The sequence below is a fragment of the Panthera onca genome, chromosome B2 (genome assembly GCF_046562875.1).
Source record: "Panthera onca isolate mPanOnc1 chromosome B2, mPanOnc1 haplotype 2, whole genome shotgun sequence".
NCBI classification, from domain to species: domain Eukaryota; kingdom Metazoa; phylum Chordata; class Mammalia; order Carnivora; family Felidae; genus Panthera; species Panthera onca.
In genome coordinates, this window is record NC_138343.1 from 41261471 (window position 1) to 41276141 (window position 14671).

Genomic DNA, 14671 nt, shown 5'->3' on the forward strand with positions numbered 1-14671 from the left:
ATAAGTGTGATAAGTTTGTTTGCAAGGATGGCCACTCCACTGCCTCCTGTCCCACATGACCCTTTGTAGTGATTTTGCTGCTCCTCCCAGCAAGAAGTGGAGTCTGTTTCTTTAACCCCTTGAATCTGGGCTGGCCTTCTGACTTGCTTTGATTAATGAATGGTGGCAGAAATGACATCGTGTGAGTCCCCAGAGTCTGGGCCTCAAGAGACCTCGCAGCTTGCCTCTTTGCCCTCTTAGAAAACTTCCAACAAGATGTAAAGAAGTCCAGTCTGGCCTACTGGAAGATGAGAAGCTCCATGGAGCCTTGAGGTGCGCTGGCCAATAACCACCAGACATGTGAGGTCACATTAGCCATCTCCAGTCAAGCTTCCAGATGACTGCAGCCACATGAATGAGCCCAGGCAAGACCAACAAAAGAACTACTGAACTGAGCTCATATTACCATGGGTTGTTGTTGTTGTTGTTATTGTTGTTGTTTTAACATTTATTTATTATTGAGAGAGAGAGAGAGAGAGAGAAGAGCACAAGTGGGGGAGGGGCAGAGATGGGGAAGACAGAGGATCCAAAGCAAGCTCCACACTGTGAGCACAGAACCCGATGTGTGGCTCGAACTCATAAACCATGAGCTCATGGTCTGAGCCAAAATCAAGAGTTGGCCACCTAACCAACTGAGCCACCCAGGTGCCCCAATGGTGGTAGTTTTAAGCCACTATATTTAGGAGTACTTTGTTAATATGGCAATAGATAACTGATAAAACTGGCTTCCATTTCCTTGATTTCTTCTCCACCAATGGGAAGGATGGTCACCAAAGCCTTTTTACTATAAGTAGCTTCACATACTTCATAATCTCAGTTTTAAGTATCATACTTTCTTTTTAAAAATTTACTTATTTTTTTTTAAGGAGACTCCATGCCCAACATGAGACTTGAACTCATGACCTTGAGATTTAGAGTCACATGCTCTACTTGCTGAGCCAGCCCAGCACCCTGTATCATACTTTCTTATTATCAACTCTTCTGTTTTCAGCCCATGCCCTTAACCAGGACTCAAACAATTCTAGATATTTAGATTATGTTTACTTTTTTGCCATTATAAATGCATTCAACTAATATTGAATTGGATCCACTGGGATGACTCCTAAGGGCCACATTACAATTTTTGTGAGTTCCAGGCACTTCATCTTCATGGGTCCCTCTGAAAAAGGATATTAAAAATTATATTTATAATTGCACTGGTATAAAGATGAATGTAATCCTGGCTGGATTCATTATTGTGTATTTGTTTTTATTACAGTCATCTTTTCTTCTAACTGTTTTTATGTTTTTATTTTATTTTTGAGAGAGAGAGAAAGTGAGAGAGAGAGACAGAGAGACAGAGAGACAGAGCATGAGCAGGGATGGGGCAGAGAGAGAGAGGGAGACACAGAACCTGAAGCAGGCTCCAGGCTCTGAGCTGTCAGCATAGAGCCCAATGCGGGGCTCGAACCCACGAACTGTGAGATCATGACCTGAGCTGAAGTTGGATGCTTAACCGACTGAGCCACCCAGGCACCCTATCTTTTCTTCTAATTTTAAAATGAAATTAAAACATTTTGTAGACCCCTAAAAGTATCCTGGACCTCAGGCATTGTGCCTCCTGTGGATAAACTGACCTTGTCTCTTATTCATTGATGCTATCTCCTTGTTGTTGTCCCCTACCCCCATCACATCCAGCTCTCCCTCCTTACTCTACTCTTATTCCATGATCTATCATTACCATCAATTCCTTGCACACACCAACTTCCTGGCTCCTCTCTCCCATCATATTCATCCAGCAAAACCCCACCCCTGTGGCTTCTCCAGCCTGCACCCAAGTGGCCAAAGGCAGCTGGAAAAAACACATCTCCAGGCTGACTGGGCTCACTTAAAATTCATGCCCCTCAAAGGTCCTTTGTGTGAACCACCAATGCTCCTGCATTTCCTCAGTTCTGTGCGCTCTCCCACCTTCCCTGAAAGCTGTTTTTACCTTCTCCTCTCTCCTCCAACCTCCAACCACTCCTCCTTTCTCCTCACTCTGCTGGTGGTCTTGCTTCCAACTTCATGGAGAAAATAGAAGCAATCTGAAGAGAATTTCTACATGCTTCTACCGCCTACATGCAGCTGTTTCCATACACTGCCATCCCTCCTGTTACCATAGATGCACTGCCTGTGTTCTTACCGAGGTATAAGCCCCTCCACCCGGGCCCTGGTTCTCATCCTTTTCACAGTGTAACTACAGGGCTCCCCAGTTCTCCCTATCTCTTCTATATCAGCAGTTTGCTATGGGATCCTCTTTCCCATCTTAAAATAAATAAATGTCCTCGCTCAGTCCCACGTTCTCTTCCAGCGACATTTTCCCGCTCCCCTTTACTGAAAACTCTTCAAAAATATTTGTCTGGGGTACCTGGGTGGCACAGTCAGTTGGGCAACCAACTCTTGATCTCGGCTCAGGTCATGATCTCACAGTTCATGGGTTCGAGCCTCACAGCGGGTTCTGCACTGATAGTGTGGAGCCTGCTTGGGATTCTGTCTCTCTTTCTCTCTGCCCCTCCCCTGCTTGCACTCACTCTCTCTCTCTCAAAATAAATAAACTTAAAAACACATATTTGTCTGTGCTTGTTGTCTTTACCTCTTCTTCTCTCAATTTCTCTTGAACCCTCTCACCCCACCACTCCACTGGAATTACTCTTGTCAAGGTCACCAATGCCCTCACTGTTGTCAAATCCAATGATGACTTCTCAGGCTTCATTACAGTGGCTCTGTAAGCTGCGTCTGACACAGTTGTCCCCGGGCTTCTAGGATCCTTCTCATTGGCTTTTCCATCCTACCTCAATGGCTGTCCCCTCGCCACCCCCACCCCCAGTCTCCTCTGCTTTCTTCTCATCTTTCCAATTTCTTCTGCATCCCCAGGGCTCAACCTTCAGACCTCTTCTCTTTTCTACCTTCACTCATTTCCATCATGATCACGTCCAGCCTAATGGAGTCTTAATTAAGTCCTAGCTATAAGCTAAGTGCTTATTTCCTGAGTTCATACTTCCAGCCAAGATTTCTTCTTGAAATACAGATTCATGTATCTGACTGCCTACTTGACACGTCCACTCGGATTATCCAACAGGCAGCTCACACTTACCATGTTCAAATACAAACTCTTGACTTTCAGCCTCAAACAGGCTTCCTATGTTAGTCTATCTAGATCAGTAAGTGTCTGTTCCATCTATTCAGTGTTTTAGACCAAAATCTTTGGCATGATACTTGACTTTCCTTTTTCTTTCACATCCCACATCCTGCAAATCCTGTTGGCTCTGCCTTCAACTTCATCCAGAATTTGACCACTTTTCACAATCCGACCTCTGACATCCGGTCCAAGCCCCATCATCTCTTGTTGCCTGGACTACCCCAACAGCTTCTGAATGCGTCTTTTATTACCACGTAGTAGCTGGGGTGATCCTGATAAAATAAGAAGCCAGCAAAATGCAATGTGGTATCCTAAATCAGATTCTGAGACAGAAAAAGATCATCAGTGGAAAGACTGGTGAAGTCTGAGTAAAATTTGGAGTTTAGACTACACTAAGGTACCATTGCTGGCTTTTTCAGTTTGACAAATGTACCACAATAATGTCTAATATTAACACTAGGGGAATCTGGGCAAATGGTGTATGGGAACTGTCTATTATCTTTGCAGCTTTATTTTAAATCTAAAATTATTTGAAAATAAAGTTTATTTAAAAGGTGGAAGTTAGATGATGTCACATCTCTGCTCAAAACCTTCCAGTGGATCCCATCTGGCTTTATCTCCTATATTCTCCTTGTTTTACTCTGCTCCAGCTAAACTGGCCTCTGTGTTGATTCTTGAACACATCAAGCATGCTCCCTGCCTCAGGACCTTTGCACTAGCTGCTTCCTCTGCCTAGAATGCTCTTACGCAGATATTTTCATAGCTTACTCCCTTCTTTCATTCAGTTCTCTGCTCAAGTTTCATGGTAGTAAAGAGGCCCTTGCCGATCACCCTGTGTAATAATCCCACCCTCACCCTGGCATATTTCCCTTATCCTGCTTTATTTTTCTCTACAATGTTTTTCTCTACCTGGCATACACATCTATTATATATTGACTGGTTCCCTCCACTCTGTGAGGGCAAGGGCTTTGTTTTTTGGTTGCTATTTTTCTTTAAAGATTAAAAATATTTTTTATGTTTTGTTTTATTTTTGAGAGCGAGACGGCGGGGAGGGTCAGAGAGAGGGAGACAGAGGATCTGAAGCAGGCTCCATGCTGACAGCTGAGAGCCCAAGCGAGCCTAGAACTCACGAACTATGAGATATGACCTGAGCCAAAGTTGGACAATCCAACTGATCAAGCCATCCAGTCGCCCCTAAAAATTGTTTTGGCCCCTAAAGATTTTTTTTAAAAGCTTTTATTTATTTATGTAACTAATCTCTACACCCATGGTGGGGCTCAAACTCATGACTCCGAGATTAAGAGTGGTATGCTTTTCTGACTGAGCCAACCAGGGGCCCAGCCCTGTTTTGTTTACTTCTATAAGTAGCTCTTGACTTACCATGTCATGTCTTATACTGTTTGGCACTGAATTTGCACTCTTATTTGCCTTAGTTTTTGTCTTTATTGAGATTCGAGTCTATTTCATGGGCAGGAGGAAGGATTTAGGTTGATGGTGTGCTTCCTGCTTTCTCATAACCTGGAAGAAGAAAAAACAAAATTTCTATGGGCCGGGCCCTTCTGGTGCATCCTCCCTACAACCCTGCAAGATGGGCATTGCTATTGTTTCGACTTTGTGGATGAGGGAGGAGAAGATAACAAGGGCTTGGGTGCCTTCCCCAAGGTCACAGAACGAGTGAGTGATGAAGCCAGGTGTCAGACCCAGGTGTGCTTCTCCCGTGCCATTGTTCCTAGGCAATTGTGCACGGGGGTGGCAGTTGCATTTTCCAAAGATGGCTGCCACAGATCTCCCCCCCACCCCCCACATGCTCTTCTTATAATGTGACTTTAAAACAAAATTTTTTTTTAAGTTTATTTATTTTGAGAGAGACAGAAAGAGCGATCAGGCAGAAGGGCAAAGAGAGAGGGAGTGAGAGAATCCCAAACAGTCTCTGCACAGTCAGCACGGAACCCGATTTGGGGCTTGAACTCGTGAAACGTGAGATCATGATCTGGAGCCAAAACCAAGAGCCTGACTTAAACCAAGTGCTTAACCGACTGAGCCACCCAGGTGCCCCTTTTATAATGTGACTTTGACACTCCTCCCATTGCGAGGTAGGTTCTGTGTTCCTGTTCCTCGACTTCAGGCAGTCTTGGAACGATGATGGAAGTGAAGTTATGTGACTTCTTAGGGTAGGTCACAAAAGATGATCCAGGTTTGATGTGATTCTCTGGAGACACTTGCCTTCAGAGATCTGAGCTGCTGTGTAAAGCATGTGATTACCATGAGGTCACTGTTCTATGAGGAAGCCCAAACTAGCCCCAGTGGAGAGGCTACCAGGAGAGGACGTACGTGGAGAAAGAGAGAGGCCCAGGCAGTCCTTGAGTGCGCCTGCTGTTTTAACTCCAGCCACTAACTACAGTTGCAGGCATGAGGGACAAAGTCAGAACTGCCCAGCTGCGCCCTTCCTAAATCCCTGACCCACAGGAATCTGAGAGAGAAAACACTATTGTTGTCTTAAGCCACTAAGTTTTAAGGTAATTTGTTATATGCAATGGTAAACAACTGGAACAAAGGAATGACAAAATGTCAGAAGTATTCAGTGGGCAAGTCACTTCCTTCTGGGCTTAAGTTTCCCTTGTAAACAGTAGGCATTAATCCATGGTCTCCAAGAGTGGTTCCAATGCTGATGTTTAGTGCTTATCTATGATGTTACCACATCCTCCACTATCCATTTTCACTCCCCCTTTAATACTAGATCATTATGCCCCATTCTATTATTTCCAGAGAGAAACGAACACCCCTGGACACCAACGGATGTCTGTGGATCTGTTGGGGAAAAGAAGTGGGTGCCTCTGGACTCAATTTCCTTGAGATCTCTTGAAATGCAGGTGTGGTGTATGGAAGTAAAATGAACAGGATTTGGAATCTGGTCACTGATTGACATCGACTGTGTGACCTCTGAGAAAGTCTCATAATCTTTTGGGGCCTCAGTTTACTCATCTGTAAAATGGGGAGGATAGTACCAGCCTTACTCTCTCTCAGGGTGGCTATAAGGATAGAATGAGATAGTGAACGTGAAAGTGCAGGTATGTGAACAGGTGGCGGGAGGGTGAGGCCTGGGGGTGAGTGGTTACTGAGGCTTTGGGGGTTCCTGGTAAAGTCAGTGTCCTGCCCTGGAGTAGGGAGGGGGTTGGCAACAAGAACAAAAAAATGGGACGTTGAACTGGGCTGTTCTGAGCTGTGCTTGTCTCTTAGCAACTGTTTCTGAGGCAGTATCTCTGAGAATCCATCCACTACTAGGGATGGAGGCCCCTTGATATAAAAGGCAGCATTTAGTCTTGGCAAAACTGCTTTTCTTTTTGAATGTTTATTTATTTTTGAGAGAGAGAGAGAGAGAGAGAGAGAGAGAGAGAGAGAAACAGCTCGTGCAAGCAGGGGAGGGGCCAAGAGAGGGAGAGAGAAGATCCAAAATGAGCTTTCTGCTATCAGAGCAGAGAGTCCCATGTGGGGCTCGGACTCATGAGCTTTGAGATCATGACCTGAGAAAAATTCAGACGCTTAACCCACTGTGCCACCCAGGTTCCCCCTTTTTTTTCCTGCAAAACTGCTTCTAACTTACACTCCCTCCCCCATTTAACAATGACCCAGGAAAGAGGGCTTGTCTCACTGCTTGGATTTCCAAGAACCCCCCGGGACCAATCATCTGTTTCTGGCAGAGATTCCCATTAATTTTTGGATAACTGAGGCTTAAAATCTTAAGGCCATCCCTAATTCCTCTCTTTCCCATTCCCCTGTTCTGGCTGCTCACCACATGTCATTGGGTCTTCCTCCTGTGGTCCCGGGTTCATTCTATCCCACTGCCTCAGGCCTTATGAACACCTTCCTGGCTCCACTAGACTCATGACAAGCATTTCCTAAGTGGTCTCTCAGGTCCAGGCCTGCCCCTTTCTCCCGTGCATCCATTCTGCTGGGTGCCTTGAGGATAAATGTTCTCACACCACCCTTGTCATCTCACTCCCTGGCTCAGAGCAGCCCGGGATCACTCTTATTACTCTCCAGGCTGTGCAATGTCAAGGCAAGGGTACCACAAGCTGCTGCAGATCCTAGCTCCAGCATTGGTAGCTGCGTGACCTTCAGGAGACATCCAGCTTTTCTGAGCCCCGAGGTTCTTGCTGGTAAATAGATAAGCACTCTACATGCATGAACGCCTTTGAGCCTCACAACAACACCGTGAGGTAGGTACTGTGCTTAACCCACTTTATAGATAGGGAAACTGAAGCACAGAGAACTTCAGTCATTTGCTTATGTTCATGCAGCTCGTTAAGTGATAGAGCCAAGTTATGAACCCAGACAGGCTGCTTCAGAGATCCTGTTCTTAAGCACTGTCCTATCCTTGGGAGAAGTGACTGGTATGGGCTATGCGGTGCTGAGAGCCCTCTGGCTGATGCTAACCAAACCTTAGCTTTAATTTTTGCTTCACAGTGCAATTTAGGGAGGACTTTGGCAGTGGATTGGGCAGGAGCCTGATCACTTTAGGGTCCTCCTAAGCCTACCCTAATAGTGGCCTCTGTTTTGGGTAGGTGCCAATAGACATAGGAGGTTCCCTTCCGAGTTTCATCCCAGACCTGGACAGTAACTACTACTCTAGAACACCCCATTCTCCCAAACCTGTGGGGTTCTCCACTTTCCTAGCATTTCTTTCCTGAGTACCTGTCAATGAATCCCTCCTCCAGGGCCCCCAGCTACATGGGTTCATCTTTCTTGGCCTCTCTGCTGCTCACTTGATGGGTGGGTTCCCAAGTTACCCTCTTTTCTCCCTAGCCTCCTTTACAAACAAGTTTTGGGTACTACCAACACCAAATAGGGGTACAGAGAGAAGAAAATGGGGCACAAGGGGAGGCGGTCATTCATTCACACATTCGTTGACCCACTTACAAATATTTCTCCTCGTCCCTCTCAGAGCCTAGCATGATAGTAAGCGCTGTGGCCAGAGGTTAGGAGGGGACCCCAGAAGCTCAATAAGCGTGAGTTAAATAAGTGAATGAATTAATATGATTGAAAAGAAGTGCTGGGCCCTGACTTCAAGCAGCTTATAGCCTAGTAGGGCAAGCACACCCACTCACTGTCATACATACACTTCAGATAAAAGGGGGACTAGACACACCTGAGGGCCCTGGACCTCATGGAGACCCAGAGGCATGCAGGCCTGGCTCTGGTCCTCACCAGCTAAGGGCCAATCACCCACCTGCTTCTTTTGTCCTACTACCATCTCTCCGAGCCAGTCTGACCAGCCCAAAAAGTGGAGGCTGCAAGTGGGAGCGGAGCTGGTGCAGGGAGGATGTCAGGCATATCCAGATAGTCCACTCCCTTGATACTTTCTGCCAGAGCAGGGACCTTTAGGTCCTGAAACCAGTGTCCTCCCCCCTTGTTGTTTCCTGTCCTCCACCCCCACTCCTATCTCACAGCAGGAGTTGGAGCCGGTGCTCAAGGGCTGAAATCCAAACCAGCCATTGTGTCCCACCTTTGGGCGTTGTGTGATGATGATGATGATGATGTGTGTGTGTGTGTGTGTGTGTGTGTGTGTATGTTGGCAGGGCCCACTGTGTGCCTCAGGGGCTGGAATGCTATGTCTCAGGCCCTGGGATGCCATGCTTGGGGTACCAGGAGATACCTGCTCACAAAAAGGGAAGAAGCTGGGCAAGGTAGATACTGACTCTGTGCTCTGGTGTTACTTGAGAAATGGCAGAGGGGAGATACTTTGCCTGCTGGTGAACCCAGTATGCAGTCATGTAGCCAGTGTCCAAAATGTCAAGAGAGGGAACACGTAGGGGTGCCTGGGCGGCTCAGTTTGTTAAGCACCCGACTTCGGCTCAGGTCATGATCTCACAGTTCGTGACTTTGAGCCCCGCATCGGGCTCTCTACTGTCAGTGCAGAGCCAGCTTCTGATCTTCGATCTCCCTCTTTCTCTCTGTCCCTCCCCCACCTCGCAATGCTCTCTCTCTCTTTCTCAAAAATAAATAAACATTAAAAAAATTTTTTTTAAATATCAAGAGAGGGAACATGTCTATTTGGAACCACCAGAGTGTGCTGACATATGAGCATAGGCCTGGAGAGGCAAGAGGTTCACCTATATCCAGAACTATGGTGTAAAGTATAACAGTACCAATTGTTCACACACACACACACACACACACACACGTAAAGCCCTTGCTACCCTGGAACCACCCGATGCTCATGATGGAGTGAAAGAGACATCAATAGCCCAGGCAGGTCATGCTCCAGCTGCTCCAGCAGCTGCGAAAAGAGGTTTATTTGAGGCTTCTAGAACCTGAGCCTCTTCTCTTAACCTTTCACGCATAAAGAGTTGCTTAATCTATGGGATAGCACATTCATTCAAGGCCAAGTTTCAGGTTCAACAAAGAGCCCAGGGGGCTGCAGAACTATCCAGCCCCTATTGGGTCAGAGTGAAGCAGGGCCTGGTGAATGGGTCCCAGTACCATCCAGAAGACCGAGATAAACCGTTTCTTCTGTACTTTCTGAGCTTCCCCAGGACTCAAAATTGAAGTGTGAGAGGGGAGGCACAGGATTTTATCTCAAGGTACCCAAAGTCTGAAGGGAGAGTCCCAAAGTCTGCCCCAGGGAAACCCTGCCTTAGAGTTGGGAGAGGTAAGACTCCACCAGAAGCCAGAAAATAAGACTTGGTGCCATGTAAAATTTATGGAATATATATTTTAAGTAGTTTTTTTTTTTTTACCTTGAAATATGTTCCGTTATGGTAAAATATCCATAATATGACAGTTACCATTTGAATAGTTTTTAAGTGCACAGTTCAGTGGCATTGGAACTGATTGCCAACATTCATGCTACTGGGCAACCAGCTTGACTATCCAGCTCCAGAATTTTTTTATCTTTCCAAACCGAAACTCTGTACTCATTAAACACTAACTCCCTGTCCCCCCTTCCCCCCCACTTGGCAACCACCGTTCTATTTTCTGCCTTTAAGAATTTGACTACTCTAGATGCTACCTCATGTAAGGGGAATCCTACAGTCATTGTCCTTTTCTGATTGGCTTATTGCCCTTAGCATAATGTCCTCCAGATTCATCTGTGTTGTAGCATGTGTCAGAATTTGCTTCCTTTTTAAGGCTGGAAAAATATCCCTTGTATGTATAGACCACATTTTGTTTATCCATTTATCCACTGATGGACATTTTGGCTGTGGTAATAATGCTGATCTGAATAGCATTATTACATATATGGGTGTAGAAATATTTCTTTGGATTTCTGCCTTCCATAAGTATTTTCCAAGAGTTATATGGCTTTAAGAATATTAAAGGCTGCAAGATCCCGCCAAGTTTCAAGGTCTTTAAAATGATATTTCTGGGGCGCCCAGGTGGCTCAGTCGGTTAAGTGTCCGGCTTCGGCTCAGGTCATGATCTCGCAGTTTGTGAGTTCAATCCCCACATCGGGCTTTGTGCTGTCAGCTCAGAGCCTGGAACCTGCTTTGGATTCTGTGTCTCCCTCTCTCTCTGCCCCTCCCCTGCTCATGCTCTGTCTCTCTCTGCCTCAAAAATAAATAAAAACATTAAAAAAATAAAAAAAATAAAATGATATTTCTTAGGTTCCCATCAAATTCAATACCCTAAGTTAGGAAAAGACAATTACCTATAATAAAAGTTTATCCACCTGGGTGGCAGTGGTAGATTTCTATGAATATAAGAATTAGGAAATGTGGATAACTTTTTTAAAGTTTATTTATTTTGAGAGAGAGAGTGTGTAGGAAGGGCAGAGAGAGGGGGAGAGAGAATCCCGAGCAGTTTTTGCACTGGCGGCACAGAGCCCGATGCAGGGCTCGAACCCACGAACGGCGAGATCATGACCAGTGAGATCATGATGTGAGTTGAAACCAAGAGTCAGACACTTAACCAACTGTACCATCCAAGTGCCCCAGGAAATGTGTATAGCTTAAATCTAGGGGAAGCACACTAAGTTATCACCTCTTGAAGTTTTGAAATCATTCTCCAAAAAACCACGTAAATAGGGTTCAGCATGTCCAATCAGGGTCATAAATAAGAATATAGATTTCAAACTGTTAGCAGACAACGTCAATTGCAACCAAAAAAGTTGCATATGACCTATAGCCCTTCTAGCTATCATGATGAACAGTTCAAAAGACTCTGGGGCTGAGCCCTGGCCAATTTCAAGTCTTTCCCCAACAGTTTCCTCCAACACCTGGAGCTCAAATTGCTGTTCTTGTCCAAGATGGCACTTCTAGTCCAAGGCCCTCTGCACCTACGAAGTCTGTCAGGTCAACCCTGGACTCCACATTGACACATCCCTTCCAGCTGGGAGATTAGGTCTACATAAGTGAAATCAGGAGAAAGAATCATCTTGGATCTAGGTGGATTGCGTGTTAGGAAATATTCGATGATGCTCGTACAGATGGGCCCTGCAGCCCCCCAGTCCTGTGGACACCAAGGCACAACCATATGAAAACTACCATCAGAACATAGTGAACCTGTCTCTTCTGTAAATTGCATCTAGTTCGTAAAACCCTGAAAGCCTAGAAGGGGTCTTTAATCTTCACCCTCTTCCTCACGGGTCTCTTAAGTGATGGTGAACAATGATGTAATTGTGGCTTAATGAGTATAGAGGCGTACACATGTGCATTTTTATATCCACAGAGTGGGGAGTGATGAGGTAAACCAGTGTCATAGTAAAAAGAACTTAATCTCACATATCCTAGAAGCTTGAAACTGTGGAGGACTGTGGCTCCCCTTCTTTTCAAAGGTATGTTCACGTTTATTGATCATTTTCCTGTTTACAAAATATAAACTTGGATTACTTTTCAAATTTATATATCGTAAGTTTGTTTACCTGAGAGTTCATGGGCTTCCCTCCCGATGTAGATCCGAACGCAATTTTTGGAAAGGTAGAGCAGGGATCTGAAGGTTGTACCTATTTAGAAAAGAAAACCAGCTTCCTCTGTTCTTCCTTTCAGACAAATTTCTTTTAGGAAATTTTCTTTTAGGAAAATGGTAAAAGTCATATTTCAAAAAAAACTGAGTTTGTGCTCTTGCAACGCAATGAATGTCACATTTTGAAAGTACTGTATGGGCAATTTAAGGGAAACCATGTGGAGATGTATGATTGGGAGTCTTTATTTTAAGCTCTGCAAGAACCAATATGATTGATTCATTTAGTGTAATCTTATTAAGTTAACAATAATAAAAAGTTGTATGGGACTGAAAACCATGGACAGGATGGCAAATAAAGATGACTGACCCTGGGAGTCTCTGCCAAGGTTTTATTTGTGTGTGTTGGTGGAGAACTGAGGGCTTGAGGCCAGCTCCATTAAGGGACAGACCCAGCTCCCACCCGTAGGCCCAGGGAAATGGGATACCTCTCCGTTCTGAATTGTTGATGAGCTGTGGAGGGGAGAAGGACAAGAGAGCAGATGGAATTCCGGGACAATTGTTCCAGCTGTCACCAGAGAGGACAGGCAGGAGGGAGCACTGGATAATTTACAGAGGAACAGATGCTAAGGCTTCTCCGGAACCATCTGGCCAAGAGAGGCCTTGGCTTGGGGTGGATGTTGTCTTTAGATCTGAGTAAACTTCAGCCTCCAGCCCACCCCATTCCTTCTACCTGAACTGTGGCTTTCCCAAGAGGGCTCTGCTCCCAGAGTACACACCTCCAGAGTTCCATCTGGCTCCCACTCCCCTCCCTCCTTTGCTGAGCCTGGCTTTTGTCTTTCCTACCATTCCTGATAGGGCCAAGTCTGGCCCTGGAGGCCTGTAACTTCCAACTATGCATTTCCCCATTTTGTAGTATTTTCAGCCCCTCCTCCCCACCAAGATATCCCCAAATCCCTCTATCATTCATCTCCATACTATTCATTAATTCAGTAAATGTTTATTAAGCACCTACTCTGCCTTGCATTGTTTCAGACACTGAGGATGCAGCAATGAATGAGAAAAAGTTCTAGATCTCTGGAGTTCGCATTATAACAGGAGATGGTCAATAAACAAATATCAGATAATGAGTGCTGTGCTGCTAGGAATTTACCCAAGGATACAGGAGTACTGATGCATAGGGGCACTTGTACCCCAATGTTTATAGCAGCACTCTCAACAATAGCCAAATTATGGAAAGAGCCTAAATGTCCATCAACTGATGAATGGATAAAGAAATTGTGGTTTATATACACAATGGAATACTACGTGGCAATGAGAAAGAATGAAATATGGCCTTTTGTAGCAACGTGGATGGAACTGGAGAGTGTGATGCTAAGTGAAATAAGCCATACAGAGAAAGACAGATACCATATGGTTTCACTCTTATGTGGATCCTGAGAAACTTAACAGAAACCCATGGGGGAGGGGAAGGAAAAAAAAAAAAAAAAAAGAGGTTAGAGTGGGAGAGAGCCAAAGCATAGGAGACTGTTAAAAACTGAGAACAAACTGAGGGTTGATGGGGGGTGGGAGGGAGGAGAGGGTGGGTGATGGGTATTGAGGAGGGCACCTTTTGGGATGAGCACTGGGTGTTGTATGGAAACCAATTTGACAATAAATTTCATATATTGAAAAAAAAAAAGATAATGAGTGCTGTGAAAAGAAATATTAAAGCAGGGTAAGGGTGAGTGACTGGGGATGCTGTTTTAGGTAGAGTGGCCAGGGAAGGCTTCTCTAAGGCACTAACATTTGAACAGAGATACTAATGGGAGTAATATCTAGAGGAAGAACATTCCAGGCACAGGGAACAGCAAACCTAAAAAGCCCTGAGTATGCTTAGTGCATTGGAGGACGCCACGCTATTTATTCATTAAGCATTTACTGTGTGCCAGGCACCTGCTAGGGAATATGAACATACAATCAGACACAGTTTTTGCCCTGAAGGAGCAGCAGCTTAGTGAGGGATGCACCTTTTAAATAATTATGGCATATGGTAGCTGCAATGAAGTTATGCGCAAGTGGCTAGAGATGCCCAGCCAAAGGAGCACCAAATCCAGTCTTGGGGCCTGGGGAAGGCTTTCTAGAGGTGGTGATAATTTGAGTTGAGGGCTGAAGGAGTCACAAGAACTGATTATAAACGGGAAGGAGAGGGCTTGGACATTTTGAGGGCTTAATGGCCTGAAAACACAGGACAATTGGGAACCTGAAGTCTCTGGGAGAGGTGGGAAATTAGTCGGGTGAAGGTGGAAGAGGGTGGGTCACACGGACCTCTGCGTGGCAAACTGAGAAGCTGCTTTCATTCTTTGGATGATGGGGAACCAGTGCTAACACTATTCCACCATATTTTTGTGTTTTTTCTCTTTCTCTCTTTTTTTCTTTAGTAGCAGAATCTTTCCTCATCCTTCCCGCTATTGCCCTACCCTTGACACCTCCTTCCTTCTCCACCCGCCTGGCCTCCAAACCCTACTCTCCGGAGATACCATCTTTCCTCTTCACCTGGTGCCCTAATTCCCCATCCCGAAGCTACGCCCCTAGCCA